General features: G+C 49.3%; 1 protein-coding gene across 1 annotated transcript in view; it reads left to right on the top strand.

Moving 5' to 3' along the window:
• LOC144497032 (uncharacterized) overlaps positions 1 to 5,266 on the top strand; it is a 410,838-nt gene that overhangs the window by 365,385 nt on the left and 40,187 nt on the right. The window lies entirely within an intron of this gene.

The raw sequence follows: 5,266 nt of genomic DNA, 5'->3' as shown, positions 1-5,266 counted from the left end.
CAAACTACCCGATTTGTCATGGTTCCTATTCACAGCAACACTCAGGAGCCTACAGTAAGAGTTCTGTACACTATGGCCGGAATTCTCCAGCCATTCACGCCGGCGGGATTCTCCGGGACCAGAGAATGCCGCCACTAGCAAACAACGTGCCAGTTCCCGCTGGTGGGAAACATGCGGCTGGGAGGCTGGAGAATCTCAACCAAAATATTGGTCAATGTCACTGTGAGCTGGTATACTTTCTCCATCAATGGGTTTAGAATTTCCAGTTCACAGGAAGCATAATTCTTCCCTCAGAAAGAAAGGCTTGCATTTATATTTCAACCTTCACAAACTCAGTGTCTGGAGGCACTTTGAAGCCAATAAAATACTTTTTAAAGTGCAGTTACTGTGGTAATTTGGGAAACAAGGCAGTCAATTATGGCACAGCAAGCTCCCACATAGCACTGCGCTAATGACCAGATAAACTGTTTTTGCGACATTGACTTCGGAATCCATATTGGCCAGGACATCAGCAATAACTTCATTCTCTTAAACAATGTAGTGTCCTGAGAACTTTTACATTCACCCGAGAAGGCAGATGGGGCCTTGGTTTAAGTCATCTGAAAGATGGTACCTCTGACAGTGCACTGCAGTGTCAGCGTCAGTTCTCAAATCTCTGGAATTGGACCAGAACCCACTAGCACAAGCCACTAGCTTTCGGAGCGCTGCTCCTTCATCAGGTAAATGGGAGTTCTGTTCACAAACAGGGCATATAAAGACACAAACTCAATTTACAAAATAATGGTTGGAATGAGAGTCTTCACAGGTAATCAAGTCTTAAAGGTACAGACAATGTGAGTGGAGAGAGGGTTAAGCACAGGTTAAAGAGATGTGTATTGTCTCCAGCCAGGACAGTTAGTGAGATTTTGCAAGTCCAGGCAAGTCGTGGGGGTTACAGATAGTGTGATATGAACCCAAGATCCCGGTTGAGGCCGTCCTCATGTGTGCAGAACTTGGCTATCAGTCTCTGCTCAGCGACTCTGCGTTGCCATGTATTGTGAAGGCCGCCTTGGAGAACGCTCCGAAGATCAGAGGCCGAATACCCGTGACTGCTGAAGTGTTCCCCATCAGGAAGAGAACAGTCTTGCCTGGCGATTGCCGAGCGGTGTTCATTCATCCGTTGTCATAGCGTCTGCATGGTCTCCCCAATGTACCATGCCTCGGGACATCCTTTCCTGCAGCATATCAGGTAGACAAAGTTGGCCGAGTTGCAAGTGTATGTACCGTGTACATGGTGGATGGTGTTCTCACGTGAGATGATGGCATCTGTGTCGATGATCCGGCATGTCTTGCAGAGATCGCTGTGGCAGGGTTGTGTGGTGTCATGGTCACTGTTCTCCTGAAGGCTGGGTAGTTTGCTGCGGACAATGGTCTGTTTGAGGTGGTGCGGTTGTTTGAAGGCAAGAAGTGGGGGTGTGGGGATGGCCTTGGCGAGATGTTCGTCTTCATCGATGACATGTTGAAGGCTCCAGAGAAGATGTTGTAGCTTCTCCGCTCCGGGGAAGTACTGGGCGACGAAGGGTACTCTGTCCGCCGTGTCCCGTGTTTGTCTTCTGAGGAGGTCGTGCGGTTTTTCGCTGTGGCGCATCGGAACTATCGATCAATGAGTCGAGCGTCATTTCCTGTTCTTATGAGGGCATCTTTCAGCATCTGGAGGTTCTGTTGTGATCCTCCTCATCTGAGCAGGTCCTGTGTATACAGAGGACTTGTCCATAGGGGATGGCTTCTTTAACGTGTTTAGGGTGGAAACTGGAGAAGTGAAGCATTGTGAGGTTATCCGTGGGCTTGCGGTACAGTGAAGTGCTGAGGTGACTGTCCTTGATGGAGATGGGTGTGTCCAAGAATGCAACCGATTCCGGAAAGTGGTCCATGGTCAGTCTGATGGTGGGATGTAACTTGTTGATGTCATCATATAGTTGTTCACCGTGAGTCCAAAGGAAGAAAATGTCATCAATGTATCTAGTGTATAGCATCGGTTGAAGGCCCTGTGCGGTGAAGAGGTCTTGTTCGAACCTGTGAATGGAGATGTTGGCATATTGAGGTGCGAATTTGGTCCCCATGGCTATTCTGTGTGTCTGGATGAAGACCTCGTTGTTGAAGGTGAAAACATTATGGTCCAGGATGAAGCGGATGAGTTGTAAAATTGCATCTGGTGATTGGCAGTTGTCAGCATTGAATACTGAGGCAGTTGCAGCAATGCCATCGTCATGGGGGATGCTGGTGTAGAGTGCTGAGACATCCATTGTGACGAGGAATGCTCCTGGTTCAACTGCTCCATGTGTGCTGAGTTTCTGTAGGAAGTCCGTAGTGTCGCGACAAAAGCTGGGGGTTCTTTGTACAATGGGTTTCAGGATGCCCTCGACGTAGCCGGAGAGGTTCTAGCACAGGGTCCCATTGCCCGATACGATGGGACGGCCGGGTGTGTTTGCCTTGTGTATCTTCGGGAGGCAGTAGAGATCTCCAACGCGGGGGGTACGTGGGATGAGAGCACGGAGGGTGCTCTGAAGGTCCGGATCAGAGGTCTTGATTAGACTGTTGAGTACTCAGCACACATGGAGCAGTTGAACCAGGAGCACTCTTCGTCACAATGGATGTCTCGGCACTCTGCACCAACATCCCCCACGACGATGGCATTGCTACAACTGCCTCAGTACTCAACGCCGACAATTGCCAATCTCCAGATGCAATTTTACAACTCATCCGCTTCATCCTAGACCACAATGTCTTCACCTTCAGCAACCAGTTCTTCATCCAGACACACGGAACAGCCATGGGGACCAAATTCGCACCTCAATATACCAACATCTTCATGTACAGGTTCGAACAAGACCTCTTCACTGCACAGGACCTTCAACCGTGCTATATACTAGATACATCGATGACATTTTCTTCCTTTGGACTCATGGTGAACAATCACTGAAACAACTATATAATGACATCAACAAGTTCCATCCCACCATCAGACTCACCATGGACTACGCTCCGGAATCTGTTGCATTCTTAGACACACGCATCTCCATCAAGGACAGTCACCTCAGCACTTCACTCTACCGCAAGCCCACAGATAACCTCACAATGCTCCACTTATCCAGCTTCCACCGTAAACATGTTAAAGAAGCCATCCCCTATGGGCAAGCCCTCCATATACACAGGACCTGCTCAGATGAGGAGGATCACAACAGACGCCTTCAGACGCTGAAAGATCATAGAAACCCTACAGTGCAGAAAGAGGTCGTCCGGCCCATCGAATCTGCACTGACCACAATCCCACCCAGACCCTACCCCCATATCCCTATTTACCCGCTAATCCCTCTAACCTACGCATCTCAGGACATGAAGGGGCAATTTTAGCATGGCCAATTAACCTAACCGGCACATCTTTGGACTGTGGAAGGAAACTGGAGCACCTGGAGGAAACCCACGCAGACACGAGCTGAATGTGCAAACTCCACACAGACAGTGACCCAAGCCGGGAATCGAACCCAGGTCCCTGGAGTGTGAAGCAACAATGCTAATCACTGTGCTACCATGCCACCCCTAACCACTGTGCTACCGTGCTGCCCCTAACCACTGTGCTACCATGCTGCCCTAACCACAGATGCCCTCATAAGAACAGGATAAGGCACTCAACTCATCGATCGACAGTTCTGACGCACCACAGCGAAAAACCGCACCGACCTCCTCAGAAGACAAACACGGGACACGGTGGACAGAACAAAGAACAGTACAGCACAGGAAACAGGCCCTTCGGCCCTCCAAGCCTGTGCCGCTCCTTGGTCCAACTAGACCAATCGTTTGTATCCCTCCATTCCCAGGCTGCTCATGTGACTATCCAGGTAAGTCTTAAACAATGTCAGCATGCCTGCCTCCACCACCCTACTTGGCAGCGCATTCCAGGCCCCCACCACCCTCTGTGTAAAAAACATCCCTCTGATATCTGAGTTATACTTCGCCCCTCTCACCTTGAGCCCGTGACCCCTCGTGATCGTCACCTCCGACCTGGGAAAAAGCTTCCCACTGTTCACCCTATCTATCCACTTACATAAGAACATAAGAAATAGGAGCAGGAGTAGGCCATCTAGCCCCTCGAGCCTGCCCCGCCATTCAATAAGATCATGGCTGATCTGACGTGGATCAGTACCACTTACCCGCCTGATCCCCATAACCCTTAATTCCCTTACCGATCAGGAATCCATCCATCCGCGCTTTAAACATATTCAGCGAGGTAGCCTCCACCACCTCAGTGGGCAGAGAATTCCAGAGATTCACCACCCTCTGGGAGAAGAAGTTCCTCCTCAACTCTGTCTTAAACCGACCCCCCTTTATTTTGAGGCTGTGTCCTCTAGTTTTAACTTCCTTACTAAGTGGAAAGAATCTCTCCGCCTCCACCCTATCCAGCCCCCGCATTATCTTATAAGTCTCCATAAGATCCCCCCTCATCCTTCTAAACTCCAACGAGTACAAACCCAATCTCCTCAGCCTCTCCTCATAATCCAAACCCCTCATCTCCGGTATCAACCTGGTGAACCTTCTCTGCACTCCCTCCAATGCCAATATATCCTTCCTCATATAAGGGGACCAATACTGCACACAGTATAATCTTGTACACCTCTATTAGATCTCCCCTCATTCTCCGTCTTTCCAGGGAGAACAACCCCAGTTTACCCAATCTCTTCTCATAGCTAAGACCCTCCATACCAGGCAACATCCTGGTAAACCTTCTCTGCACTCTCTCTAACGCCTCCACGTCCTTCTGGTAGTGCGGAGACCAGACCCGGACGCAGTACTCCAAATGTGGCCTAACTAGCGTTCTATACAGCTGCATCATCAGACTCCAGCTTTTATACTCTATACCCCGTCCTATAAAGGCAAGCATACCATATGCCTTCTTCACCACCTTCTCCACCTGTGTTGCCACCTTCAAGGATTTGTGGACTTGCACACCTAGGTCCCTCTGTGTTTCTATACTCCTGATGACTCTGCCATTTATTGTATAACTCCTCCCTACATTATTTCTTCCAAAATGCATCACTTCGCATTTATCCGGATTAAACTCCATCTGCCACCTCTCCGCCCAATTTTCCAGCCTATCTATATCCTGCTGTATTGCCCGACAATGCTCTTCGCTATCCGCAAGTCCAGCCATCTTCGTGTCATCCGCAAACTTGCTGATTACACCAGTTACACCTTCTTCCAAATCATTTATATATATCACAAATAGCAGAGG

The sequence above is a fragment of the Mustelus asterias genome, chromosome 8, assembly GCF_964213995.1.
Source record: "Mustelus asterias chromosome 8, sMusAst1.hap1.1, whole genome shotgun sequence".
Classification (NCBI taxonomy): Eukaryota; Metazoa; Chordata; class Chondrichthyes; order Carcharhiniformes; family Triakidae; genus Mustelus; species Mustelus asterias.
The sequence above is the reverse complement of the archived record's forward strand: the minus strand, read 5'-3'. Positions and strand labels throughout refer to the sequence as shown.